This window comes from Sardina pilchardus, chromosome 5, assembly GCF_963854185.1.
Source record: "Sardina pilchardus chromosome 5, fSarPil1.1, whole genome shotgun sequence".
Classification (NCBI taxonomy): domain Eukaryota; kingdom Metazoa; phylum Chordata; class Actinopteri; order Clupeiformes; family Clupeidae; genus Sardina; species Sardina pilchardus.
The window spans coordinates 151,860-178,568 of record NC_084998.1 but is presented as its reverse complement, the minus strand read 5'-3'; the positions used below and the strand labels follow the sequence as shown (position 1 = coordinate 178,568).

Genomic DNA, 26,709 nt, shown 5'->3' with positions numbered 1-26,709 from the left:
ACGTGATTTGAACACGCAACCTTCTGATCTGGAGTCAGACGCGCTACCGTTGCGCCACGAGGTCCCACAGGTGCTGCACAGATAGACTTTCCCACTTCTCCCTGTATCTGCTATTGAAACCTCGAGCAATGCAGGCTTTCGGTGCAGGGAGAGCCATTCTCTGTTGCACCTGCAGACGTTTCGCTTGCTGTAACTTTGCCACGCCGTGCATGACTTACCAACGTACGTTAGGAAGAGCCAAGTTACAGCCACGTTCGTGCAGAGCTGGGTGCTCTCTCGAAGCCTGGATAGCTCAGTCGGTAGAGCATCAGACTTTTAATCTGAGGGTCCAGGGTTCAAGTCCCTGTTCAGGCGATTTCTTTACAGCCGGGCGACGCCATCTTTCGCCCTGGTGCGGAGGAAATGCCCGACTGCTGAACGATTTACTCTCGCCGTCAGCGCTTGCTTAGCGCACTCTTTGCTACTCTCCGCGTCAAAGCCTGTAAAAGTCACCGTGGCGGACACTGGTGTTTTTCACCGAAATCCTTCGCTTTTCAGTAATGGCTTGAAATTCACAGGCCCACTAATTGCCTTTCAGCCAAAGTGCTGTCGCTGAGTTGGACGGTGAAAAGAGTTGAGCGGTGATTTCTATGACCCCGACGTGATTTGAACACGCAACCTTCTGATCTGGAGTCAGACGCGCTACCGTTGCGCCACGAGGTCCCACAGGTGCTGCACAGATAGACTTTCCCACTTCTCCCTGTATCTGCTATTGAAACCTCGAGCAATGCAGGCTTTCGGTGCAGGGAGAGCCATTCTCTGTTGCACCTGCAGACGTTTCGCTTGCTGTAACTTTGCCACGCCGTGCATGACTTACCAACGTACGTTAGGAAGAGCCAAGTTACAGCCACGTTCGTGCAGAGCTGGGTGCTCTCTCGAAGCCTGGATAGCTCAGTCGGTAGAGCATCAGACTTTTAATCTGAGGGTCCAGGGTTCAAGTCCCTGTTCAGGCGATTTCTTTACAGCCGGGCGACGCCATCTTTCGCCCTGGTGCGGAGGAAATGCCCGACTGCTGAACGATTTACTCTCGCCGTCAGCGCTTGCTTAGCGCACTCTTTGCTACTCTCCGCGTCAAAGCCTGTAAAAGTCACCGTGGCGGACACTGGTGTTTTTCACCGAAATCCTTCGCTTTTCAGTAATGGCTTGAAATTCACAGGCCCACTAATTGCCTTTCAGCCAAAGTGCTGTCGCTGAGTTGGACGGTGAAAAGAGTTGAGCGGTGATTTCTATGACCCCGACGTGATTTGAACACGCAACCTTCTGATCTGGAGTCAGACGCGCTACCGTTGCGCCACGAGGTCCCACAGGTGCTGCACAGATAGACTTTCCCACTTCTCCCTGTATCTGCTATTGAAACCTCGAGCAATGCAGGCTTTCGGTGCAGGGAGAGCCATTCTCTGTTGCACCTGCAGACGTTTCGCTTGCTGTAACTTTGCCACGCCGTGCATGACTTACCAACGTACGTTAGGAAGAGCCAAGTTACAGCCACGTTCGTGCAGAGCTGGGTGCTCTCTCGAAGCCTGGATAGCTCAGTCGGTAGAGCATCAGACTTTTAATCTGAGGGTCCAGGGTTCAAGTCCCTGTTCAGGCGATTTCTTTACAGCCGGGCGACGCCATCTTTCGCCCTGGTGCGGAGGAAATGCCCGACTGCTGAACGATTTACTCTCGCCGTCAGCGCTTGCTTAGCGCACTCTTTGCTACTCTCCGCGTCAAAGCCTGTAAAAGTCACCGTGGCGGACACTGGTGTTTTTCACCGAAATCCTTCGCTTTTCAGTAATGGCTTGAAATTCACAGGCCCACTAATTGCCTTTCAGCCAAAGTGCTGTCGCTGAGTTGGACGGTGAAAAGAGTTGAGCGGTGATTTCTATGACCCCGACGTGATTTGAACACGCAACCTTCTGATCTGGAGTCAGACGCGCTACCGTTGCGCCACGAGGTCCCACAGGTGCTGCACAGATAGACTTTCCCACTTCTCCCTGTATCTGCTATTGAAACCTCGAGCAATGCAGGCTTTCGGTGCAGGGAGAGCCATTCTCTGTTGCACCTGCAGACGTTTCGCTTGCTGTAACTTTGCCACGCCGTGCATGACTTACCAACGTACGTTAGGAAGAGCCAAGTTACAGCCACGTTCGTGCAGAGCTGGGTGCTCTCTCGAAGCCTGGATAGCTCAGTCGGTAGAGCATCAGACTTTTAATCTGAGGGTCCAGGGTTCAAGTCCCTGTTCAGGCGATTTCTTTACAGCCGGGCGACGCCATCTTTCGCCCTGGTGCGGAGGAAATGCCCGACTGCTGAACGATTTACTCTCGCCGTCAGCGCTTGCTTAGCGCACTCTTTGCTACTCTCCGCGTCAAAGCCTGTAAAAGTCACCGTGGCGGACACTGGTGTTTTTCACCGAAATCCTTCGCTTTTCAGTAATGGCTTGAAATTCACAGGCCCACTAATTGCCTTTCAGCCAAAGTGCTGTCGCTGAGTTGGACGGTGAAAAGAGTTGAGCGGTGATTTCTATGACCCCGACGTGATTTGAACACGCAACCTTCTGATCTGGAGTCAGACGCGCTACCGTTGCGCCACGAGGTCCCACAGGTGCTGCACAGATAGACTTTCCCACTTCTCCCTGTATCTGCTATTGAAACCTCGATCAATGCAGGCTTTCGGTGCAGGGAGAGCCATTCTCTGTTGCACCTGCAGACGTTTCGCTTGCTGTAACTTTGCCACGCCGTGCATGACTTACCAACGTACGTTAGGAAGAGCCAAGTTACAGCCACGTTCGTGCAGAGCTGGGTGCTCTCTCGAAGCCTGGATAGCTCAGTCGGTAGAGCATCAGACTTTTAATCTGAGGGTCCAGGGTTCAAGTCCCTGTTCAGGCGATTTCTTTACAGCCGGGCGACGCCATCTTTCGCCCTGGTGCGGAGGAAATGCCCGACTGCTGAACGATTTACTCTCGCCGTCAGCGCTTGCTTAGCGCACTCTTTGCTACTCTCCGCGTCAAAGCCTGTAAAAGTCACCGTGGCGGACACTGGTGTTTTTCACCGAAATCCTTCGCTTTTCAGTAATGGCTTGAAATTCACAGGCCCACTAATTGCCTTTCAGCCAAAGTGCTGTCGCTGAGTTGGACGGTGAAAAGAGTTGAGCGGTGATTTCTATGACCCCGACGTGATTTGAACACGCAACCTTCTGATCTGGAGTCAGACGCGCTACCGTTGCGCCACGAGGTCCCACAGGTGCTGCACAGATAGACTTTCCCACTTCTCCCTGTATCTGCTATTGAAACCTCGAGCAATGCAGGCTTTCGGTGCAGGGAGAGCCATTCTCTGTTGCACCTGCAGACGTTTCGCTTGCTGTAACTTTGCCACGCCGTGCATGACTTACCAACGTACGTTAGGAAGAGCCAAGTTACAGCCACGTTCGTGCAGAGCTGGGTGCTCTCTCGAAGCCTGGATAGCTCAGTCGGTAGAGCATCAGACTTTTAATCGGAGGGTCCAGGGTTCAAGTCCCTGTTCAGGCGATTTCTTTACAGCCGGGCGACGCCATCTTTCGCCCTGGTGCGGAGGAAATGCCCGACTGCTGAACGATTTACTCTCGCCGTCAGCGCTTGCTTAGCGCACTCTTTGCTACTCTCCGCGTCAAAGCCTGTAAAAGTCACCGTGGCGGACACTGGTGTTTTTCACCGAAATCCTTCGCTTTTCAGTAATGGCTTGAAATTCACAGGCCCACTAATTGCCTTTCAGCCAAAGTGCTGTCGCTGAGTTGGACGGTGAAAAGAGTTGAGCGGTGATTTCTATGACCCCGACGTGATTTGAACACGCAACCTTCTGATCTGGAGTCAGACGCGCTACCGTTGCGCCACGAGGTCCCACAGGTGCTGCACAGATAGACTTTCCCACTTCTCCCTGTATCTGCTATTGAAACCTCGAGCAATGCAGGCTTTCGGTGCAGGGAGAGCCATTCTCTGTTGCACCTGCAGACGTTTCGCTTGTTGTAACTTTGCCACGCCGTGCATGACTTACCAACGTACGTTAGGAAGAGCCAAGTTACAGCCACGTTCGTGCAGAGCTGGGTGCTCTCTCGAAGCCTGGATAGCTCAGTCGGTAGAGCATCAGACTTTTAATCGGAGGGTCCAGGGTTCAAGTCCCTGTTCAGGCGATTTCTTTACAGCCGGGCGACGCCATCTTTCGCCCTGGTGCGGAGGAAATGCCCGACTGCTGAACGATTTACTCTCGCCGTCAGCGCTTGCTTAGCGCACTCTTTGCTACTCTCCGCGTCAAAGCCTGTAAAAGTCACCGTGGCGGACACTGGTGTTTTTCACCGAAATCCTTCGCTTTTCAGTAATGGCTTGAAATTCACAGGCCCACTAATTGCCTTTCAGCCAAAGTGCTGTCGCTGAGTTGGACGGTGAAAAGAGTTGAGCGGTGATTTCTATGACCCCGACGTGATTTGAACACGCAACCTTCTGATCTGGAGTCAGACGCGCTACCGTTGCGCCACGAGGTCCCACAGGTGCTGCACAGATAGACTTTCCCACTTCTCCCTGTATCTGCTATTGAAACCTCGAGCAATGCAGGCTTTCGGTGCAGGGAGAGCCATTCTCTGTTGCACCTGCAGACGTTTCGCTTGCTGTAACTTTGCCACGCCGTGCATGACTTACCAACGTACGTTAGGAAGAGCCAAGTTACAGCCACGTTCGTGCAGAGCTGGGTGCTCTCTCGAAGCCTGGATAGCTCAGTCGGTAGAGCATCAGACTTTTAATCGGAGGGTCCAGGGTTCAAGTCCCTGTTCAGGCGATTTCTTTACAGCCGGGCGACGCCATCTTTCGCCCTGGTGCGGAGGAAATGCCCGACTGCTGAACGATTTACTCTCGCCGTCAGCGCTTGCTTAGCGCACTCTTTGCTACTCTCCGCGTCAAAGCCTGTAAAAGTCACCGTGGCGGACACTGGTGTTTTTCACCGAAATCCTTCGCTTTTCAGTAATGGCTTGAAATTCACAGGCCCACTAATTGCCTTTCAGCCAAAGTGCTGTCGCTGAGTTGGACGGTGAAAAGAGTTGAGCGGTGATTTCTATGACCCCGACGTGATTTGAACACGCAACCTTCTGATCTGGAGTCAGACGCGCTACCGTTGCGCCACGAGGTCCCACAGGTGCTGCACAGATAGACTTTCCCACTTCTCCCTGTATCTGCTATTGAAACCTCGAGCAATGCAGGCTTTCGGTGCAGGGAGAGCCATTCTCTGTTGCACCTGCAGACGTTTCGCTTGCTGTAACTTTGCCACGCCGTGCATGACTTACCAACGTACGTTAGGAAGAGCCAAGTTACAGCCACGTTCGTGCAGAGCTGGGTGCTCTCTCGAAGCCTGGATAGCTCAGTCGGTAGAGCATCAGACTTTTAATCGGAGGGTCCAGGGTTCAAGTCCCTGTTCAGGCGATTTCTTTACAGCCGGGCGACGCCATCTTTCGCCCTGGTGCGGAGGAAATGCCCGACTGCTGAACGATTTACTCTCGCCGTCAGCGCTTGCTTAGCGCACTCTTTGCTACTCTCCGCGTCAAAGCCTGTAAAAGTCACCGTGGCGGACACTGGTGTTTTTCACCGAAATCCTTCGCTTTTCAGTAATGGCTTGAAATTCACAGGCCCACTAATTGCCTTTCAGCCAAAGTGCTGTCGCTGAGTTGGACGGTGAAAAGAGTTGAGCGGTGATTTCTATGACCCCGACGTGATTTGAACACGCAACCTTCTGATCTGGAGTCAGACGCGCTACCGTTGCGCCACGAGGTCCCACAGGTGCTGCACAGATAGACTTTCCCACTTCTCCCTGTATCTGCTATTGAAACCTCGAGCAATGCAGGCTTTCGGTGCAGGGAGAGCCATTCTCTGTTGCACCTGCAGACGTTTCGCTTGCTGTAACTTTGCCACGCCGTGCATGACTTACCAACGTACGTTAGGAAGAGCCAAGTTACAGCCACGTTCGTGCAGAGCTGGGTGCTCTCTCGAAGCCTGGATAGCTCAGTCGGTAGAGCATCAGACTTTTAATCGGAGGGTCCAGGGTTCAAGTCCCTGTTCAGGCGATTTCTTTACAGCCGGGCGACGCCATCTTTCGCCCTGGTGCGGAGGAAATGCCCGACTGCTGAACGATTTACTCTCGCCGTCAGCGCTTGCTTAGCGCACTCTTTGCTACTCTCCGCGTCAAAGCCTGTAAAAGTCACCGTGGCGGACACTGGTGTTTTTCACCGAAATCCTTCGCTTTTCAGTAATGGCTTGAAATTCACAGGCCCACTAATTGCCTTTCAGCCAAAGTGCTGTCGCTGAGTTGGACGGTGAAAAGAGTTGAGCGGTGATTTCTATGACCCCGACGTGATTTGAACACGCAACCTTCTGATCTGGAGTCAGACGCGCTACCGTTGCGCCACGAGGTCCCACAGGTGCTGCACAGATAGACTTTCCCACTTCTCCCTGTATCTGCTATTGAAACCTCGAGCAATGCAGGCTTTCGGTGCAGGGAGAGCCATTCTCTGTTGCACCTGCAGACGTTTCGCTTGCTGTAACTTTGCCACGCCGTGCATGACTTACCAACGTACGTTAGGAAGAGCCAAGTTACAGCCACGTTCGTGCAGAGCTGGGTGCTCTCTCGAAGCCTGGATAGCTCAGTCGGTAGAGCATCAGACTTTTAATCGGAGGGTCCAGGGTTCAAGTCCCTGTTCAGGCGATTTCTTTACAGCCGGGCGACGCCATCTTTCGCCCTGGTGCGGAGGAAATGCCCGACTGCTGAACGATTTACTCTCGCCGTCAGCGCTTGCTTAGCGCACTCTTTGCTACTCTCCGCGTCAAAGCCTGTAAAAGTCACCGTGGCGGACACTGGTGTTTTTCACCGAAATCCTTCGCTTTTCAGTAATGGCTTGAAATTCACAGGCCCACTAATTGCCTTTCAGCCAAAGTGCTGTCGCTGAGTTGGACGGTGAAAAGAGTTGAGCGGTGATTTCTATGACCCCGACGTGATTTGAACACGCAACCTTCTGATCTGGAGTCAGACGCGCTACCGTTGCGCCACGAGGTCCCACAGGTGCTGCACAGATAGACTTTCCCACTTCTCCCTGTATCTGCTATTGAAACCTCGAGCAATGCAGGCTTTCGGTGCAGGGAGAGCCATTCTCTGTTGCACCTGCAGACGTTTCGCTTGCTGTAACTTTGCCACGCCGTGCATGACTTACCAACGTACGTTAGGAAGAGCCAAGTTACAGCCACGTTCGTGCAGAGCTGGGTGCTCTCTCGAAGCCTGGATAGCTCAGTCGGTAGAGCATCAGACTTTTAATCGGAGGGTCCAGGGTTCAAGTCCCTGTTCAGGCGATTTCTTTACAGCCGGGCGACGCCATCTTTCGCCCTGGTGCGGAGGAAATGCCCGACTGCTGAACGATTTACTCTCGCCGTCAGCGCTTGCTTAGCGCACTCTTTGCTACTCTCCGCGTCAAAGCCTGTAAAAGTCACCGTGGCGGACACTGGTGTTTTTCACCGAAATCCTTCGCTTTTCAGTAATGGCTTGAAATTCACAGGCCCACTAATTGCCTTTCAGCCAAAGTGCTGTCGCTGAGTTGGACGGTGAAAAGAGTTGAGCGGTGATTTCTATGACCCCGACGTGATTTGAACACGCAACCTTCTGATCTGGAGTCAGACGCGCTACCGTTGCGCCACGAGGTCCCACAGGTGCTGCACAGATAGACTTTCCCACTTCTCCCTGTATCTGCTATTGAAACCTCGAGCAATGCAGGCTTTCGGTGCAGGGAGAGCCATTCTCTGTTGCACCTGCAGACGTTTCGCTTGCTGTAACTTTGCCACGCCGTGCATGACTTACCAACGTACGTTAGGAAGAGCCAAGTTACAGCCACGTTCGTGCAGAGCTGGGTGCTCTCTCGAAGCCTGGATAGCTCAGTCGGTAGAGCATCAGACTTTTAATCGGAGGGTCCAGGGTTCAAGTCCCTGTTCAGGCGATTTCTTTACAGCCGGGCGACGCCATCTTTCGCCCTGGTGCGGAGGAAATGCCCGACTGCTGAACGATTTACTCTCGCCGTCAGCGCTTGCTTAGCGCACTCTTTGCTACTCTCCGCGTCAAAGCCTGTAAAAGTCACCGTGGCGGACACTGGTGTTTTTCACCGAAATCCTTCGCTTTTCAGTAATGGCTTGAAATTCACAGGCCCACTAATTGCCTTTCAGCCAAAGTGCTGTCGCTGAGTTGGACGGTGAAAAGAGTTGAGCGGTGATTTCTATGACCCCGACGTGATTTGAACACGCAACCTTCTGATCTGGAGTCAGACGCGCTACCGTTGCGCCACGAGGTCCCACAGGTGCTGCACAGATAGACTTTCCCACTTCTCCCTGTATCTGCTATTGAAACCTCGAGCAATGCAGGCTTTCGGTGCAGGGAGAGCCATTCTCTGTTGCACCTGCAGACGTTTCGCTTGCTGTAACTTTGCCACGCCGTGCATGACTTACCAACGTACGTTAGGAAGAGCCAAGTTACAGCCACGTTCGTGCAGAGCTGGGTGCTCTCTCGAAGCCTGGATAGCTCAGTCGGTAGAGCATCAGACTTTTAATCGGAGGGTCCAGGGTTCAAGTCCCTGTTCAGGCGATTTCTTTACAGCCGGGCGACGCCATCTTTCGCCCTGGTGCGGAGGAAATGCCCGACTGCTGAACGATTTACTCTCGCCGTCAGCGCTTGCTTAGCGCACTCTTTGCTACTCTCCGCGTCAAAGCCTGTAAAAGTCACCGTGGCGGACACTGGTGTTTTTCACCGAAATCCTTCGCTTTTCAGTAATGGCTTGAAATTCACAGGCCCACTAATTGCCTTTCAGCCAAAGTGCTGTCGCTGAGTTGGACGGTGAAAAGAGTTGAGCGGTGATTTCTATGACCCCGACGTGATTTGAACACGCAACCTTCTGATCTGGAGTCAGACGCGCTACCGTTGCGCCACGAGGTCCCACAGGTGCTGCACAGATAGACTTTCCCACTTCTCCCTGTATCTGCTATTGAAACCTCGAGCAATGCAGGCTTTCGGTGCAGGGAGAGCCATTCTCTGTTGCACCTGCAGACGTTTCGCTTGCTGTAACTTTGCCACGCCGTGCATGACTTACCAACGTACGTTAGGAAGAGCCAAGTTACAGCCACGTTCGTGCAGAGCTGGGTGCTCTCTCGAAGCCTGGATAGCTCAGTCGGTAGAGCATCAGACTTTTAATCGGAGGGTCCAGGGTTCAAGTCCCTGTTCAGGCGATTTCTTTACAGCCGGGCGACGCCATCTTTCGCCCTGGTGCGGAGGAAATGCCCGACTGCTGAACGATTTACTCTCGCCGTCAGCGCTTGCTTAGCGCACTCTTTGCTACTCTCCGCGTCAAAGCCTGTAAAAGTCACCGTGGCGGACACTGGTGTTTTTCACCGAAATCCTTCGCTTTTCAGTAATGGCTTGAAATTCACAGGCCCACTAATTGCCTTTCAGCCAAAGTGCTGTCGCTGAGTTGGACGGTGAAAAGAGTTGAGCGGTGATTTCTATGACCCCGACGTGATTTGAACACGCAACCTTCTGATCTGGAGTCAGACGCGCTACCGTTGCGCCACGAGGTCCCACAGGTGCTGCACAGATAGACTTTCCCACTTCTCCCTGTATCTGCTATTGAAACCTCGAGCAATGCAGGCTTTCGGTGCAGGGAGAGCCATTCTCTGTTGCACCTGCAGACGTTTCGCTTGCTGTAACTTTGCCACGCCGTGCATGACTTACCAACGTACGTTAGGAAGAGCCAAGTTACAGCCACGTTCGTGCAGAGCTGGGTGCTCTCTCGAAGCCTGGATAGCTCAGTCGGTAGAGCATCAGACTTTTAATCGGAGGGTCCAGGGTTCAAGTCCCTGTTCAGGCGATTTCTTTACAGCCGGGCGACGCCATCTTTCGCCCTGGTGCGGAGGAAATGCCCGACTGCTGAACGATTTACTCTCGCCGTCAGCGCTTGCTTAGCGCACTCTTTGCTACTCTCCGCGTCAAAGCCTGTAAAAGTCACCGTGGCGGACACTGGTGTTTTTCACCGAAATCCTTCGCTTTTCAGTAATGGCTTGAAATTCACAGGCCCACTAATTGCCTTTCAGCCAAAGTGCTGTCGCTGAGTTGGACGGTGAAAAGAGTTGAGCGGTGATTTCTATGACCCCGACGTGATTTGAACACGCAACCTTCTGATCTGGAGTCAGACGCGCTACCGTTGCGCCACGAGGTCCCACAGGTGCTGCACAGATAGACTTTCCCACTTCTCCCTGTATCTGCTATTGAAACCTCGAGCAATGCAGGCTTTCGGTGCAGGGAGAGCCATTCTCTGTTGCACCTGCAGACGTTTCGCTTGCTGTAACTTTGCCACGCCGTGCATGACTTACCAACGTACGTTAGGAAGAGCCAAGTTACAGCCACGTTCGTGCAGAGCTGGGTGCTCTCTCGAAGCCTGGATAGCTCAGTCGGTAGAGCATCAGACTTTTAATCGGAGGTTCCAGGGTTCAAGTCCCTGTTCAGGCGATTTCTTTACAGCCGGGCGACGCCATCTTTCGCCCTGGTGCGGAGGAAATGCCCGACTGCTGAACGATTTACTCTCGCCGTCAGCGCTTGCTTAGCGCACTCTTTGCTACTCTCCGCGTCAAAGCCTGTAAAAGTCACCGTGGCGGACACTGGTGTTTTTCACCGAAATCCTTCGCTTTTCAGTAATGGCTTGAAATTCACAGGCCCACTAATTGCCTTTCAGCCAAAGTGCTGTCGCTGAGTTGGACGGTGAAAAGAGTTGAGCGGTGATTTCTATGACCCCGACGTGATTTGAACACGCAACCTTCTGATCTGGAGTCAGACGCGCTACCGTTGCGCCACGAGGTCCCACAGGTGCTGCACAGATAGACTTTCCCACTTCTCCCTGTATCTGCTATTGAAACCTCGAGCAATGCAGGCTTTCGGTGCAGGGAGAGCCATTCTCTGTTGCACCTGCAGACGTTTCGCTTGCTGTAACTTTGCCACGCCGTGCATGACTTACCAACGTACGTTAGGAAGAGCCAAGTTACAGCCACGTTCGTGCAGAGCTGGGTGCTCTCTCGAAGCCTGGATAGCTCAGTCGGTAGAGCATCAGACTTTTAATCGGAGGGTCCAGGGTTCAAGTCCCTGTTCAGGCGATTTCTTTACAGCCGGGCGACGCCATCTTTCGCCCTGGTGCGGAGGAAATGCCCGACTGCTGAACGATTTACTCTCGCCGTCAGCGCTTGCTTAGCGCACTCTTTGCTACTCTCCGCGTCAAAGCCTGTAAAAGTCACCGTGGCGGACACTGGTGTTTTTCACCGAAATCCTTCGCTTTTCAGTAATGGCTTGAAATTCACAGGCCCACTAATTGCCTTTCAGCCAAAGTGCTGTCGCTGAGTTGGACGGTGAAAAGAGTTGAGCGGTGATTTCTATGACCCCGACGTGATTTGAACACGCAACCTTCTGATCTGGAGTCAGACGCGCTACCGTTGCGCCACGAGGTCCCACAGGTGCTGCACAGATAGACTTTCCCACTTCTCCCTGTATCTGCTATTGAAACCTCGAGCAATGCAGGCTTTCGGTGCAGGGAGAGCCATTCTCTGTTGCACCTGCAGACGTTTCGCTTGCTGTAACTTTGCCACGCCGTGCATGACTTACCAACGTACGTTAGGAAGAGCCAAGTTACAGCCACGTTCGTGCAGAGCTGGGTGCTCTCTCGAAGCCTGGATAGCTCAGTCGGTAGAGCATCAGACTTTTAATCGGAGGGTCCAGGGTTCAAGTCCCTGTTCAGGCGATTTCTTTACAGCCGGGCGACGCCATCTTTCGCCCTGGTGCGGAGGAAATGCCCGACTGCTGAACGATTTACTCTCGCCGTCAGCGCTTGCTTAGCGCACTCTTTGCTACTCTCCGCGTCAAAGCCTGTAAAAGTCACCGTGGCGGACACTGGTGTTTTTCACCGAAATCCTTCGCTTTTCAGTAATGGCTTGAAATTCACAGGCCCACTAATTGCCTTTCAGCCAAAGTGCTGTCGCTGAGTTGGACGGTGAAAAGAGTTGAGCGGTGATTTCTATGACCCCGACGTGATTTGAACACGCAACCTTCTGATCTGGAGTCAGACGCGCTACCGTTGCGCCACGAGGTCCCACAGGTGCTGCACAGATAGACTTTCCCACTTCTCCCTGTATCTGCTATTGAAACCTCGAGCAATGCAGGCTTTCGGTGCAGGGAGAGCCATTCTCTGTTGCACCTGCAGACGTTTCGCTTGCTGTAACTTTGCCACGCCGTGCATGACTTACCAACGTACGTTAGGAAGAGCCAAGTTACAGCCACGTTCGTGCAGAGCTGGGTGCTCTCTCGAAGCCTGGATAGCTCAGTCGGTAGAGCATCAGACTTTTAATCGGAGGGTCCAGGGTTCAAGTCCCTGTTCAGGCGATTTCTTTACAGCCGGGCGACGCCATCTTTCGCCCTGGTGCGGAGGAAATGCCCGACTGCTGAACGATTTACTCTCGCCGTCAGCGCTTGCTTAGCGCACTCTTTGCTACTCTCCGCGTCAAAGCCTGTAAAAGTCACCGTGGCGGACACTGGTGTTTTTCACCGAAATCCTTCGCTTTTCAGTAATGGCTTGAAATTCACAGGCCCACTAATTGCCTTTCAGCCAAAGTGCTGTCGCTGAGTTGGACGGTGAAAAGAGTTGAGCGGTGATTTCTATGACCCCGACGTGATTTGAACACGCAACCTTCTGATCTGGAGTCAGACGCGCTACCGTTGCGCCACGAGGTCCCACAGGTGCTGCACAGATAGACTTTCCCACTTCTCCCTGTATCTGCTATTGAAACCTCGAGCAATGCAGGCTTTCGGTGCAGGGAGAGCCATTCTCTGTTGCACCTGCAGACGTTTCGCTTGCTGTAACTTTGCCACGCCGTGCATGACTTACCAACGTACGTTAGGAAGAGCCAAGTTACAGCCACGTTCGTGCAGAGCTGGGTGCTCTCTCGAAGCCTGGATAGCTCAGTCGGTAGAGCATCAGACTTTTAATCTGAGGGTCCAGGGTTCAAGTCCCTGTTCAGGCGATTTCTTTACAGCCGGGCGACGCCATCTTTCGCCCTGGTGCGGAGGAAATGCCCGACTGCTGAACGATTTACTCTCGCCGTCAGCGCTTGCTTAGCGCACTCTTTGCTACTCTCCGCGTCAAAGCCTGTAAAAGTCACCGTGGCGGACACTGGTGTTTTTCACCGAAATCCTTCGCTTTTCAGTAATGGCTTGAAATTCACAGGCCCACTAATTGCCTTTCAGCCAAAGTGCTGTCGCTGAGTTGGACGGTGAAAAGAGTTGAGCGGTGATTTCTATGACCCCGACGTGATTTGAACACGCAACCTTCTGATCTGGAGTCAGACGCGCTACCGTTGCGCCACGAGGTCCCACAGGTGCTGCACAGATAGACTTTCCCACTTCTCCCTGTATCTGCTATTGAAACCTCGAGCAATGCAGGCTTTCGGTGCAGGGAGAGCCATTCTCTGTTGCACCTGCAGACGTTTCGCTTGCTGTAACTTTGCCACGCCGTGCATGACTTACCAACGTACGTTAGGAAGAGCCAAGTTACAGCCACGTTCGTGCAGAGCTGGGTGCTCTCTCGAAGCCTGGATAGCTCAGTCGGTAGAGCATCAGACTTTTAATCGGAGGGTCCAGGGTTCAAGTCCCTGTTCAGGCGATTTCTTTACAGCCGGGCGACGCCATCTTTCGCCCTGGTGCGGAGGAAATGCCCGACTGCTGAACGATTTACTCTCGCCGTCAGCGCTTGCTTAGCGCACTCTTTGCTACTCTCCGCGTCAAAGCCTGTAAAAGTCACCGTGGCGGACACTGGTGTTTTTCACCGAAATCCTTCGCTTTTCAGTAATGGCTTGAAATTCACAGGCCCACTAATTGCCTTTCAGCCAAAGTGCTGTCGCTGAGTTGGACGGTGAAAAGAGTTGAGCGGTGATTTCTATGACCCCGACGTGATTTGAACACGCAACCTTCTGATCTGGAGTCAGACGCGCTACCGTTGCGCCACGAGGTCCCACAGGTGCTGCACAGATAGACTTTCCCACTTCTCCCTGTATCTGCTATTGAAACCTCGAGCAATGCAGGCTTTCGGTGCAGGGAGAGCCATTCTCTGTTGCACCTGCAGACGTTTCGCTTGCTGTAACTTTGCCACGCCGTGCATGACTTACCAACGTACGTTAGGAAGAGCCAAGTTACAGCCACGTTCGTGCAGAGCTGGGTGCTCTCTCGAAGCCTGGATAGCTCAGTCGGTAGAGCATCAGACTTTTAATCGGAGGGTCCAGGGTTCAAGTCCCTGTTCAGGCGATTTCTTTACAGCCGGGCGACGCCATCTTTCGCCCTGGTGCGGAGGAAATGCCCGACTGCTGAACGATTTACTCTCGCCGTCAGCGCTTGCTTAGCGCACTCTTTGCTACTCTCCGCGTCAAAGCCTGTAAAAGTCACCGTGGCGGACACTGGTGTTTTTCACCGAAATCCTTCGCTTTTCAGTAATGGCTTGAAATTCACAGGCCCACTAATTGCCTTTCAGCCAAAGTGCTGTCGCTGAGTTGGACGGTGAAAAGAGTTGAGCGGTGATTTCTATGACCCCGACGTGATTTGAACACGCAACCTTCTGATCTGGAGTCAGACGCGCTACCGTTGCGCCACGAGGTCCCACAGGTGCTGCACAGATAGACTTTCCCACTTCTCCCTGTATCTGCTATTGAAACCTCGAGCAATGCAGGCTTTCGGTGCAGGGAGAGCCATTCTCTGTTGCACCTGCAGACGTTTCGCTTGCTGTAACTTTGCCACGCCGTGCATGACTTACCAACGTACGTTAGGAAGAGCCAAGTTACAGCCACGTTCGTGCAGAGCTGGGTGCTCTCTCGAAGCCTGGATAGCTCAGTCGGTAGAGCATCAGACTTTTAATCTGAGGGTCCAGGGTTCAAGTCCCTGTTCAGGCGATTTCTTTACAGCCGGGCGACGCCATCTTTCGCCCTGGTGCGGAGGAAATGCCCGACTGCTGAACGATTTACTCTCGCCGTCAGCGCTTGCTTAGCGCACTCTTTGCTACTCTCCGCGTCAAAGCCTGTAAAAGTCACCGTGGCGGACACTGGTGTTTTTCACCGAAATCCTTCGCTTTTCAGTAATGGCTTGAAATTCACAGGCCCACTAATTGCCTTTCAGCCAAAGTGCTGTCGCTGAGTTGGACGGTGAAAAGAGTTGAGCGGTGATTTCTATGACCCCGACGTGATTTGAACACGCAACCTTCTGATCTGGAGTCAGACGCGCTACCGTTGCGCCACGAGGTCCCACAGGTGCTGCACAGATAGACTTTCCCACTTCTCCCTGTATCTGCTATTGAAACCTCGAGCAATGCAGGCTTTCGGTGCAGGGAGAGCCATTCTCTGTTGCACCTGCAGACGTTTCGCTTGCTGTAACTTTGCCACGCCGTGCATGACTTACCAACGTACGTTAGGAAGAGCCAAGTTACAGCCACGTTCGTGCAGAGCTGGGTGCTCTCTCGAAGCCTGGATAGCTCAGTCGGTAGAGCATCAGACTTTTAATCTGAGGGTCCAGGGTTCAAGTCCCTGTTCAGGCGATTTCTTTACAGCCGGGCGACGCCATCTTTCGCCCTGGTGCGGAGGAAATGCCCGACTGCTGAACGATTTACTCTCGCCGTCAGCGCTTGCTTAGCGCACTCTTTGCTACTCTCCGCGTCAAAGCCTGTAAAAGTCACCGTGGCGGACACTGGTGTTTTTCACCGAAATCCTTCGCTTTTCAGTAATGGCTTGAAATTCACAGGCCCACTAATTGCCTTTCAGCCAAAGTGCTGTCGCTGAGTTGGACGGTGAAAAGAGTTGAGCGGTGATTTCTATGACCCCGACGTGATTTGAACACGCAACCTTCTGATCTGGAGTCAGACGCGCTACCGTTGCGCCACGAGGTCCCACAGGTGCTGCACAGATAGACTTTCCCACTTCTCCCTGTATCTGCTATTGAAACCTCGAGCAATGCAGGCTTTCGGTGCAGGGAGAGCCATTCTCTGTTGCACCTGCAGACGTTTCGCTTGCTGTAACTTTGCCACGCCGTGCATGACTTACCAACGTACGTTAGGAAGAGCCAAGTTACAGCCACGTTCGTGCAGAGCTGGGTGCTCTCTCGAAGCCTGGATAGCTCAGTCGGTAGAGCATCAGACTTTTAATCGGAGGGTCCAGGGTTCAAGTCCCTGTTCAGGCGATTTCTTTACAGCCGGGCGACGCCATCTTTCGCCCTGGTGCGGAGGAAATGCCCGACTGCTGAACGATTTACTCTCGCCGTCAGCGCTTGCTTAGCGCACTCTTTGCTACTCTCCGCGTCAAAGCCTGTAAAAGTCACCGTGGCGGACACTGGTGTTTTTCACCGAAATCCTTCGCTTTTCAGTAATGGCTTGAAATTCACAGGCCCACTAATTGCCTTTCAGCCAAAGTGCTGTCGCTGAGTTGGACGGTGAAAAGAGTTGAGCGGTGATTTCTATGACCCCGACGTGATTTGAACACGCAACCTTCTGATCTGGAGTCAGACGCGCTACCGTTGCGCCACGAGGTCCCACAGGTGCTGCACAGATAGACTTTCCCACTTCTCCCTGTATCTGCTATTGAAACCTCGAGCAATGCAGGCTTTCGGTGCAGGGAGAGCCATTCTCTGTTGCACCTGCAGACGTTTCGCTTGCTGTAACTTTGCCACGCCGTGCATGACTTACCAACGTACGTTAGGAAGAGCCAAGTTACAGCCACGTTCGTGCAGAGCTGGGTGCTCTCTCGAAGCCTGGATAGCTCAGTCGGTAGAGCATCAGACTTTTAATCTGAGGGTCCAGGGTTCAAGTCCCTGTTCAGGCGATTTCTTTACAGCCGGGCGACGCCATCTTTCGCCCTGGTGCGGAGGAAATGCCCGACTGCTGAACGATTTACTCTCGCCGTCAGCGCTTGCTTAGCGCACTCTTTGCTACTCTCCGCGTCAAAGCCTGTAAAAGTCACCGTGGCGGACACTGGTGTTTTTCACCGAAATCCTTCGCTTTTCAGTAATGGCTTGAAATTCACAGGCCCACTAATTGCCTTTCAGCCAAAGTGCTGTCGCTGAGTTGGACGGTGAAAAGAGTTGAGCGGTGATTTCTATGACCCCGATGTGATTTGAACACGCAACCTTCTGATCTGGAGTCAGACGCGCTACCGTTGCGCCACGAGGTCCCACAGGTGCTGCACAGATAGACTTTCCCACTTCTCCCTGTATCTGCTATTGAAACCTCGAGCAATGCAGGCTTTCGGTGCAGGGAGAGCCATTCTCTGTTGCACCTGCAGACGTTTCGCTTGCTGTAACTTTGCCACGCCGTGCATGACTTACCAACGTACGTTAGGAAGAGCCAAGTTACAGCCACGTTCGTGCAGAGCTGGGTGCTCTCTCGAAGCCTGGATAGCTCAGTCGGTAGAGCATCAGACTTTTAATCTGAGGGTCCAGGGTTCAAGTCCCTGTTCAGGCGATTTCTTTACAGCCGGGCGACGCCATCTTTCGCCCTGGTGCGGAGGAAATGCCCGACTGCTGAACGATTTACTCTCGCCGTCAGCGCTTGCTTAGCGCACTCTTTGCTACTCTCCGCGTCAAAGCCTGTAAAAGTCACCGTGGCGGACACTGGTGTTTTTCACCGAAATCCTTCGCTTTTCAGTAATGGCTTGAAATTCACAGGCCCACTAATTGCCTTTCAGCCAAAGTGCTGTCGCTGAGTTGGACGGTGAAAAGAGTTGAGCGGTGATTTCTATGACCCCGACGTGATTTGAACACGCAACCTTCTGATCTGGAGTCAGACGCGCTACCGTTGCGCCACGAGGTCCCACAGGTGCTGCACAGATAGACTTTCCCACTTCTCCCTGTATCTGCTATTGAAACCTCGAGCAATGCAGGCTTTCGGTGCAGGGAGAGCCATTCTCTGTTGCACCTGCAGACGTTTCGCTTGCTGTAACTTTGCCACGCCGTGCATGACTTACCAACGTACGTTAGGAAGAGCCAAGTTACAGCCACGTTCGTGCAGAGCTGGGTGCTCTCTCGAAGCCTGGATAGCTCAGTCGGTAGAGCATCAGACTTTTAATCTGAGGGTCCAGGGTTCAAGTCCCTGTTCAGGCGGTTTCTTTACAGCCGGGCGACGCCATCTTTCGCCCTGGTGCGGAGGAAATGCCCGACTGCTGAACGATTTACTCTCGCCGTCAGCGCTTGCTTAGCGCACTTTTTGCTACTCTCCGCGTCAAAGCCTGTAAAAGTCACCGTGGCGGACACTGGTGTTTTTCACCGAAATCCTTCGCTTTTCAGTAATGGCTTGAAATTCACAGGCCCACTAATTGCCTTTCAGCCAAAGTGCTGTCGCTGAGTTGGACGGTGAAAAGAGTTGAGCGGTGATTTCTATGACCCCGACGTGATTTGAACACGCAACCTTCTGATCTGGAGTCAGACGCGCTACCGTTGCGCCACGAGGTCCCACAGGTGCTGCACAGATAGACTTTCCCACTTCTCCCTGTATCTGCTATTGAAACCTCGAGCAATGCAGGCTTTCAGTGCAGGGAGAGCCATTCTCTGTTGCACCTGCAGACGTTTCGCTTGCTGTAACTTTGCCACGCCGTGCATGACTTACCAACGTACGTTAGGAAGAGCCAAGTTACAGCCACGTTCGTGCAGAGCTGGGTGCTCTCTCGAAGCCTGGATAGCTCAGTCGGTAGAGCATCAGACTTTTAATCTGAGGGTCCAGGGTTCAAGTCCCTGTTCAGGCGATTTCTTTACAGCCGGGCGACGCCATCTTTCGCCCTGGTGCGGAGGAAATGCCCGACTGCTGAACGATTTACTCTCGCCGTCAGCGCTTGCTTAGCGCACTCTTTGCTACTCTCCGCGTCAAAGCCTGTAAAAGTCACCGTGGCGGACACTGGTGTTTTTCACCGAAATCCTTCGCTTTTCAGTAATGGCTTGAAATTCACAGGCCCACTAATTGCCTTTCAGCCAAAGTGCTGTCGCTGAGTTGGACGGTGAAAAGAGTTGAGCGGTGATTTCTATGACCCCGACGTGATTTGAACACGCAACCTTCTGATCTGGAGTCAGACGCGCTACCGTTGCGCCACGAGGTCCCACAGGTGCTGCACAGATAGACTTTCCCACTTCTCCCTGTATCTGCTATTGAAACCTCGAGCAATGCAGGCTTTCAGTGCAGGGAGAGCCATTCTCTGTTGCACCTGCAGACGTTTCGCTTGCTGTAACTTTGCCACGCCGTGCATGACTTACCAACGTACGTTAGGAAGAGCCAAGTTACAGCCACGTTCGTGCAGAGCTGGGTGCTCTCTCGAAGCCTGGATAGCTCAGTCGGTAGAGCATCAGACTTTTAATCTGAGGGTCCAGGGTTCAAGTCCCTGTTCAGGCGGTTTCTTTACAGCCGGGCGACGCCATCTTTCGCCCTGGTGCGGAGGAAATGCCCGACTGCTGAACGATTTACTCTCGCCGTCAGCGCTTGCTTAGCGCACTCTTTGCTACTCTCCGCGTCAAAGCCTGTAAAAGTCACCGTGGCGGACACTGGTGTTTTTCACCGAAATCCTTCGCTTTTCAGTAATGGCTTGAAATTCACAGGCCCACTAATTGCCTTTCAGCCAAAGTGCTGTCGCTGAGTTGGACGGTGAAAAGAGTTGAGCGGTGATTTCTATGACCCCGACGTGATTTGAACACGCAACCTTCTGATCTGGAGTCAGACGCGCTACCGTTGCGCCACGAGGTCCCACAGGTCCTGCACAGATAAACTTTCCCACTTCTCCCTGTATCTGCTATTGAAACCTCGAGCAATGCAGGCTTTCGGTGCAGGGAGAGCCATTCTCTGTTGCACCTGCAGACGTTTCGCTTGCTGTAACTTTGCCACGCCGTGCATGACTTACCAACGTACGTTAGGAAGAGCCAAGTTACAGCCACGTTCGTGCAGAGCTGGGTGCTCTCTCGAAGCCTGGATAGCTCAGTCGGTAGAGCATCAGACTTTTAATCTGAGGGTCCAGGGTTCAAGTCCCTGTTCAGGCGATTTCTTTACAGCCGGGCGACGCCATCTTTCGCCCTGGTGCGGAGGAAATGCCCGACTGCTGAACGATTTACTCTCGCCGTCAGCGCTTGCTTAGCGCACTCTTTGCTACTCTCCGCGTCAAAGCCTGTAAAAGTCACCTTGGCGGACACTGGTGTTTTTCACCGAAATCCTTCGCTTTTCAGTAATGGCTTGAAATTCACAGGCCCACTAATTGCCTTTCAGCCAAAGTGCTGTCGCTGAGTTGGACGGTGAAAAGAGTTGAGCGGTGATTTCTATGACCCCGACGTGATTTGAACACGCAACCTTCTGATCTGGAGTCAGACGCGCTACCGTTGCGCCACGAGGTCCCACAGGTGCTGCACAGATAGACTTTCCCACTTCTCCCTGTATCTGCTATTGAAACCTCGAGCAATGCAGGCTTTCGGTGCAGGGAGAGCCATTCTCTGTTGCACCTGCAGACGTTTCGCTTGCTGTAACTTTGCCACGCCGTGCATGACTTACCAACGTACGTTAGGAAGAGCCAAGTTACAGCCACGTTCGTGCAGAGCTGGGTGCTCTCTCGAAGCCTGGATAGCTCAGTCGGTAGAGCATCAGACTTTTAATCTGAGGGTCCAGGGTTCAAGTCCCTGTTCAGGCGATTTCTTTACAGCCGGGCGACGCCATCTTTCGCCCTGGTGCGGAGGAAATGCCCGACTGCTGAACGATTTACTCTCGCCGTCAGCGCTTGCTTAGCGCACTCTTTGCTACTCTCCGCGTCAAAGCCTGTAAAAGTCACCGTGGCGGACACTGGTGTTTTTCACCGAAATCCTTCGCTTTTCAGTAATGGCTTGAAATTCACAGGCCCACTAATTGCCTTTCAGCCAAAGTGCTGTCGCTGAGTTGGACGGTGAAAAGAGTTGAGCGGTGATTTCTATGACCCCGACGTGATTTGAACACGCAACCTTCTGATCTGGAGTCAGACGCGCTACCGTTGCGCCACGAGGTCCCACAGGTGCTGCACAGATAGACTTTCCCACTTCTCCCTGTATCTGCTATTGAAACCTCGAGCAATGCAGGCTTTCGGTGCAGGGAGAGCCATTCTCTGTTGCACCTGCAGACGTTTCGCTTGCTGTAACTTTGCCACGCCGTGCATGACTTACCAACGTACGTTAGGAAGAGCCAAGTTACAGCCACGTTCGTGCAGAGCTGGGTGCTCTCTCGAAGCCTGGATAGCTCAGTCGGTAGAGCATCAGACTTTTAATCTGAGGGTCCAGGGTTCAAGTCCCTGTTCAGGCGGTTTCTTTACAGCCGGGCGACGCCATCTTTCGCCCTGGTGCGGAGGAAATGCCCGACTGCTGAACGATTTACTCTCGCCGTCAGCGCTTGCTTAGCGCACTTTTTGCTACTCTCCGCGTCAAAGCCTGTAAAAGTCACCGTGGCGGACACTGGTGTTTTTCACCGAAATCCTTCGCTTTTCAGTAATGGCTTGAAATTCACAGGCCCACTAATTGCCTTTCAGCCAAAGTGCTGTCGCTGAGTTGGACGGTGAAAAGAGTTGAGCGGTGATTTCTATGACCCCGACGTGATTTGAACACGCAACCTTCTGATCTGGAGTCAGACGCGCTACCGTTGCGCCACGAGGTCCCACAGGTGCTGCACAGATAGACTTTCCCACTTCTCCCTGTATCTGCTATTGAAACCTCGAGCAATGCAGGCTTTCAGTGCAGGGAGAGCCATTCTCTGTTGCACCTGCAGACGTTTCGCTTGCTGTAACTTTGCCACGCCGTGCATGACTTACCAACGTACGTTAGGAAGAGCCAAGTTACAGCCACGTTCGTGCAGAGCTGGGTGCTCTCTCGAAGCCTGGATAGCTCAGTCGGTAGAGCATCAGACTTTTAATCTGAGGGTCCAGGGTTCAAGTCCCTGTTCAGGCGATTTCTTTACAGCCGGGCGACGCCATCTTTCGCCCTGGTGCGGAGGAAATGCCCGACTGCTGAACGATTTACTCTCGCCGTCAGCGCTTGCTTAGCGCACTCTTTGCTACTCTCCGCGCCAAAGCCTGTAAAAGTCACCGTGGCGGACACTGGTGTTTTTCACCGAAATCCTTCGCTTTTCAGTAATGGCTTGAAATTCACAGGCCCACTAATTGCCTTTCAGCCAAAGTGCTGTCGCTGAGTTGGACGGTGAAAAGAGTTGAGCGGTGATTTCTATGACCCCGACGTGATTTGAACACGCAACCTTCTGATCTGGAGTCAGACGCGCTACCGTTGCGCCACGAGGTCCCACAGGTGCTGCACAGATAGACTTTCCCACTTCTCCCTGTATCTGCTATTGAAACCTCGAGCAATGCAGGCTTTCAGTGCAGGGAGAGCCATTCTCTGTTGCACCTGCAGACGTTTCGCTTGCTGTAACTTTGCCACGCCGTGCATGACTTACCAACGTACGTTAGGAAGAGCCAAGTTACAGCCACGTTCGTGCAGAGCTGGGTGCTCTCTCGAAGCCTGGATAGCTCAGTCGGTAGAGCATCAGACTTTTAATCTGAGGGTCCAGGGTTCAAGTCCCTGTTCAGGCGGTTTCTTTACAGCCGGGCGACGCCATCTTTCGCCCTGGTGCGGAGGAAATGCCCGACTGCTGAACGATTTACTCTCGCCGTCAGCGCTTGCTTAGCGCACTCTTTGCTACTCTCCGCGTCAAAGCCTGTAAAAGTCACCGTGGCGGACACTGGTGTTTTTCACCGAAATCCTTCGCTTTTCAGTAATGGCTTGAAATTCACAGGCCCACTAATTGCCTTTCAGCCAAAGTGCTGTCGCTGAGTTGGACGGTGAAAAGAGTTGAGCGGTGATTTCTATGACCCCGACGTGATTTGAACACGCAACCTTCTGATCTGGAGTCAGACGCGCTACCGTTGCGCCACGAGGTCCCACAGGTCCTGCACAGATAAACTTTCCCACTTCTCCCTGTATCTGCTATTGAAACCTCGAGCAATGCAGGCTTTCGGTGCAGGGAGAGCCATTCTCTGTTGCACCTGCAGACGTTTCGCTTGCTGTAACTTTGCCACGCCGTGCATGACTTACCAACGTACGTTAGGAAGAGCCAAGTTACAGCCACGTTCGTGCAGAGCTGGGTGCTCTCTCGAAGCCTGGATAGCTCAGTCGGTAGAGCATCAGACTTTTAATCTGAGGGTCCAGGGTTCAAGTCCCTGTTCAGGCGATTTCTTTACAGCCGGGCGACGCCATCTTTCGCCCTGGTGCGGAGGAAATGCCCGACTGCTGAACGATTTACTCTCGCCGTCAGCGCTTGCTTAGCGCACTCTTTGCTACTCTCCGCGTCAAAGCCTGTAAAAGTCACCGTGGCGGACACTGGTGTTTTTCACCGAAATCCTTCGCTTTTCAGTAATGGCTTGAAATTCACAGGCCCACTAATTGCCTTTCAGCCAAAGTGCTGTCGCTGAGTTGGACGGTGAAAAGAGTTGAGCGGTGATTTCTATGAGCCCGACGTGATTTGAACACGCAACCTTCTGATCTGGAGTCAGACGCGCTACCGTTGCGCCACGAGGTCCCACAGGTGCTGCACAGATAAACTTTCCCACTTCTCCCTGTATCTGCTATTGAAACCTCGAGCAATGCAGGCTTTCGGTGCAGGGAGAGCCATTCTCTGTTGCACCTGCAGACGTTTCGCTTGCTGTAACTTTGCCACGCCGTGCATGACTTACCAACGTACGTTAGGAAGAGCCAAGTTACAGCCACGTTCGTGCAGAGCTGGGTGCTCTCTCGAAGCCTGGATAGCTCAGTCGGTAGAGCATCAGACTTTTAATCTGAGGGTCCAGGGTTCAAGTCCCTGTTCAGGCGATTTCTTTACAGCCGGGCGACGCCATCTTTCGCCCTGGTGCGGAGGAAATGCCCGACTGCTGAACGATTTACTCTCGCCGTCAGCGCTTGCTTAGCGCACTCTTTGCTACTCTCCGCGTCAAAGCCTGTAAAAGTCACCGTGGCGGACACTGGTGTTTTTCACCGAAATCCTTCGCTTTTCAGTAATGGCTTGAAATTCACAGGCCCACTAATTGCCTTTCAGCCAAAGTGCTGTCGCTGAGTTGGACGGTGAAAAGAGTTGAGCGGTGATTTCTATGACCCCGACGTGATTTGAACACGCAACCTTCTGATCTGGAGTCAGACGCGCTACCGTTGCGCCACGAGGTCCCACAGGTGCTGCACAGATAAACTTTCCCACTTCTCCCTGTATCTGCTATTGAAACCTCGAGCAATGCAGGCTTTCAGTGCAGGGAGAGCCATTCTCTGTTGCACCTGCAGACGTTTCGCTTGCTGTAACTTTGCCACGCCGTGCATGACTTACCAACGTACGTTAGGAAGAGCCAAGTTACAGCCACGTTCGTGCAGAGCTGGGTGCTCTCTCGAAGCCTGGATAGCTCAGTCGGTAGAGCATCAGACTTTTAATCTGAGGGTCCAGGGTTCAAGTCCCTGTTCAGGCGGTTTCTTTACAGCCGGGCGACGCCATCTTTCGCCCTGGTGCGGAGGAAATGCCCGACTGCTGAACGATTTACTCTCGCCGTCAGCGCTTGCTTAGCGCACTCTTTGCTACTCTCCGCGTCAAAGCCTGTAAAAGTCACCGTGGCGGACACTGGTGTTTTTCACCGAAATCCTTCGCTTTTCAGTAATGGCTTGAAATTCACAGGCCCACTAATTGCCTTTCAGCCAAAGTGCTGTCGCTGAGTTGGACGGTGAAAAGAGTTGAGCGGTGATTTCTATGACCCCGACGTGATTTGAACACGCAACCTTCTGATCTGGAGTCAGACGCGCTACCGTTGCGCCACGAGGTCCCACAGGTGCTGCACAGATAGACTTTCCCACTTCTCCCTGTATCTGCTATTGAAACCTCGAGCAATGCAGGCTTTCAGTGCAGGGAGAGCCATTCTCTGTTGCACCTGCAGACGTTTCGCTTGCTGTAACTTTGCCACGCCGTGCATGACTTACCAACGTACGTTAGGAAGAGCCAAGTTACAGCCACGTTCGTGCAGAGCTGGGTGCTCTCTCGAAGCCTGGATAGCTCAGTCGGTAGAGCATCAGACTTTTAATCTGAGGGTCCAGGGTTCAAGTCCCTGTTCAGGCGGTTTCTTTACAGCCGGGCGACGCCATCTTTCGCCCTGGTGCGGAGGAAATGCCCGACTGCTGAACGATTTACTCTCGCCGTCAGCGCTTGCTTAGCGCACTTTTTGCTACTCTCCGCGTCAAAGCCTGTAAAAGTCACCGTGGCGGACACTGGTGTTTTTCACCGAAATCCTTCGCTTTTCAGTAATGGCTTGAAATTCACAGGCCCACTAATTGCCTTTCAGCCAAAGTGCTGTCGCTGAGTTGGACGGTGAAAAGAGTTGAGCGGTGATTTCTATGACCCCGACGTGATTTGAACACGCAACCTTCTGATCTGGAGTCAGACGCGCTACCGTTGCGCCACGAGGTCCCACAGGTGCTGCACAGATAGACTTTCCCACTTCTCCCTGTATCTGCTATTGAAACCTCGAGCAATGCAGGCTTTCAGTGCAGGGAGAGCCATTCTCTGTTGCACCTGCAGACGTTTCGCTTGCTGTAACTTTGCCACGCCGTGCATGACTTACCAACGTACGTTAGGAAGAGCCAAGTTACAGCCACGTTCGTGCAGAGCTGGGTGCTCTCTCGAAGCCTGGATAGCTCAGTCGGTAGAGCATCAGACTTTTAATCTGAGGGTCCAGGGTTCAAGTCCCTGTTCAGGCGGTTTCTTTACAGCCGGGCGACGCCATCTTTCGCCCTGGTGCGGAGGAAATGCCCGACTGCTGAACGATTTACTCTCGCCGTCAGCGCTTGCTTAGCGCACTTTTTGCTACTCTCCGCGTCAAAGCCTGTAAAAGTCACCGTGGCAGACACTGGTGTTTTTCACCGAAATCCTTCGCTTTTCAGTAATGGCTTGAAATTCACAGGCCCACTAATTGCCTTTCAGCCAAAGTGCTGTCGCTGAGTTGGACGGTGAAAAGAGTTGAGCGGTGATTTCTATGACCCCGACGTGATTTGAACACGCAACCTTCTGATCTGGAGTCAGACGCGCTACTGTTGCGCCACGAGGTCCCACAGGTGCTGCACAGATAGACTTTCCCACTTCTCCCTGTATCTGCTATTGAAACCTCGAGCAATGCAGGCTTTCAGTGCAGGGAGAGCCATTCTCTGTTGCACCTGCAGACGTTTCGCTTGCTGTAACTTTGCCACGCCGTGCATGACTTACCAACGTACGTTAGGAAGAGCCAAGTTACAGCCACGTTCGTGCAGAGCTGGGTGCTCTCTCGAAGCCTGGATAGCTCAGTCGGTAGAGCATCAGACTTTTAATCTGAGGGTCCAGGGTTCAAGTCCCTGTTCAGGCGGTTTCTTTACAGCCGGGCGACGCCATCTTTCGCCCTGGTGCGGAGGAAATGCCCGACTGCTGAACGATTTACTCTCGCCGTCAGCGCTTGCTTAGCGCACTCTTTGCTACTCTCCGCGTCAAAGCCTGTAAAAGTCACCGTGGCGGACACTGGTGTTTTTCACCGAAATCCTTCGCTTTTCAGTAATGGCTTGAAAT

General features: G+C 53.0%; 24 non-coding genes across 24 annotated transcripts; all 24 read left to right on the top strand.

Annotated features, from left to right (window-relative positions):
• The first annotated feature begins 281 nt into the window (after positions 1 to 281).
• trnak-uuu (transfer RNA lysine (anticodon UUU)) lies at positions 282 to 354 on the top strand. The gene has a single exon. It is a non-coding gene; the product is annotated as a tRNA-Lys (tRNA).
• A 565-nt stretch (positions 355 to 919) lies between these two features.
• On the top strand, positions 920 to 992 carry trnak-uuu (transfer RNA lysine (anticodon UUU)). Its single transcript has one exon. It is a non-coding gene; the product is annotated as a tRNA-Lys (tRNA).
• Positions 993 to 1,557: 565 nt separating this feature from the next.
• trnak-uuu (transfer RNA lysine (anticodon UUU)) lies at positions 1,558 to 1,630 on the top strand. The gene has a single exon. It is a non-coding gene; the product is annotated as a tRNA-Lys (tRNA).
• A 565-nt stretch (positions 1,631 to 2,195) lies between these two features.
• Positions 2,196 to 2,268, top strand: trnak-uuu (transfer RNA lysine (anticodon UUU)). Its single transcript has one exon. It is a non-coding gene; the product is annotated as a tRNA-Lys (tRNA).
• A 565-nt stretch (positions 2,269 to 2,833) lies between these two features.
• trnak-uuu (transfer RNA lysine (anticodon UUU)) lies at positions 2,834 to 2,906 on the top strand. Its single transcript has one exon. It is a non-coding gene; the product is annotated as a tRNA-Lys (tRNA).
• Positions 2,907 to 13,041: 10,135 nt separating this feature from the next.
• Positions 13,042 to 13,114, top strand: trnak-uuu (transfer RNA lysine (anticodon UUU)). Its single transcript has one exon. It is a non-coding gene; the product is annotated as a tRNA-Lys (tRNA).
• A 1,841-nt stretch (positions 13,115 to 14,955) lies between these two features.
• trnak-uuu (transfer RNA lysine (anticodon UUU)) lies at positions 14,956 to 15,028 on the top strand. Its single transcript has one exon. It is a non-coding gene; the product is annotated as a tRNA-Lys (tRNA).
• Positions 15,029 to 15,593: 565 nt separating this feature from the next.
• On the top strand, positions 15,594 to 15,666 carry trnak-uuu (transfer RNA lysine (anticodon UUU)). The gene has a single exon. It is a non-coding gene; the product is annotated as a tRNA-Lys (tRNA).
• Positions 15,667 to 16,869: 1,203 nt separating this feature from the next.
• trnak-uuu (transfer RNA lysine (anticodon UUU)) lies at positions 16,870 to 16,942 on the top strand. The gene has a single exon. It is a non-coding gene; the product is annotated as a tRNA-Lys (tRNA).
• A 565-nt stretch (positions 16,943 to 17,507) lies between these two features.
• On the top strand, positions 17,508 to 17,580 carry trnak-uuu (transfer RNA lysine (anticodon UUU)). Its single transcript has one exon. It is a non-coding gene; the product is annotated as a tRNA-Lys (tRNA).
• A 565-nt stretch (positions 17,581 to 18,145) lies between these two features.
• trnak-uuu (transfer RNA lysine (anticodon UUU)) lies at positions 18,146 to 18,218 on the top strand. Its single transcript has one exon. It is a non-coding gene; the product is annotated as a tRNA-Lys (tRNA).
• Positions 18,219 to 18,783: 565 nt separating this feature from the next.
• trnak-uuu (transfer RNA lysine (anticodon UUU)) lies at positions 18,784 to 18,856 on the top strand. The gene has a single exon. It is a non-coding gene; the product is annotated as a tRNA-Lys (tRNA).
• Positions 18,857 to 19,421: 565 nt separating this feature from the next.
• Positions 19,422 to 19,494, top strand: trnak-uuu (transfer RNA lysine (anticodon UUU)). The gene has a single exon. It is a non-coding gene; the product is annotated as a tRNA-Lys (tRNA).
• Positions 19,495 to 20,059: 565 nt separating this feature from the next.
• On the top strand, positions 20,060 to 20,132 carry trnak-uuu (transfer RNA lysine (anticodon UUU)). The gene has a single exon. It is a non-coding gene; the product is annotated as a tRNA-Lys (tRNA).
• Positions 20,133 to 20,697: 565 nt separating this feature from the next.
• On the top strand, positions 20,698 to 20,770 carry trnak-uuu (transfer RNA lysine (anticodon UUU)). Its single transcript has one exon. It is a non-coding gene; the product is annotated as a tRNA-Lys (tRNA).
• A 565-nt stretch (positions 20,771 to 21,335) lies between these two features.
• On the top strand, positions 21,336 to 21,408 carry trnak-uuu (transfer RNA lysine (anticodon UUU)). Its single transcript has one exon. It is a non-coding gene; the product is annotated as a tRNA-Lys (tRNA).
• A 565-nt stretch (positions 21,409 to 21,973) lies between these two features.
• On the top strand, positions 21,974 to 22,046 carry trnak-uuu (transfer RNA lysine (anticodon UUU)). The gene has a single exon. It is a non-coding gene; the product is annotated as a tRNA-Lys (tRNA).
• Positions 22,047 to 22,611: 565 nt separating this feature from the next.
• trnak-uuu (transfer RNA lysine (anticodon UUU)) lies at positions 22,612 to 22,684 on the top strand. Its single transcript has one exon. It is a non-coding gene; the product is annotated as a tRNA-Lys (tRNA).
• Positions 22,685 to 23,249: 565 nt separating this feature from the next.
• trnak-uuu (transfer RNA lysine (anticodon UUU)) lies at positions 23,250 to 23,322 on the top strand. The gene has a single exon. It is a non-coding gene; the product is annotated as a tRNA-Lys (tRNA).
• A 565-nt stretch (positions 23,323 to 23,887) lies between these two features.
• On the top strand, positions 23,888 to 23,960 carry trnak-uuu (transfer RNA lysine (anticodon UUU)). Its single transcript has one exon. It is a non-coding gene; the product is annotated as a tRNA-Lys (tRNA).
• A 565-nt stretch (positions 23,961 to 24,525) lies between these two features.
• trnak-uuu (transfer RNA lysine (anticodon UUU)) lies at positions 24,526 to 24,598 on the top strand. The gene has a single exon. It is a non-coding gene; the product is annotated as a tRNA-Lys (tRNA).
• A 565-nt stretch (positions 24,599 to 25,163) lies between these two features.
• trnak-uuu (transfer RNA lysine (anticodon UUU)) lies at positions 25,164 to 25,236 on the top strand. The gene has a single exon. It is a non-coding gene; the product is annotated as a tRNA-Lys (tRNA).
• A 565-nt stretch (positions 25,237 to 25,801) lies between these two features.
• Positions 25,802 to 25,874, top strand: trnak-uuu (transfer RNA lysine (anticodon UUU)). The gene has a single exon. It is a non-coding gene; the product is annotated as a tRNA-Lys (tRNA).
• Positions 25,875 to 26,439: 565 nt separating this feature from the next.
• On the top strand, positions 26,440 to 26,512 carry trnak-uuu (transfer RNA lysine (anticodon UUU)). The gene has a single exon. It is a non-coding gene; the product is annotated as a tRNA-Lys (tRNA).
• The last annotated feature ends 197 nt before the right edge of the window (positions 26,513 to 26,709 follow it).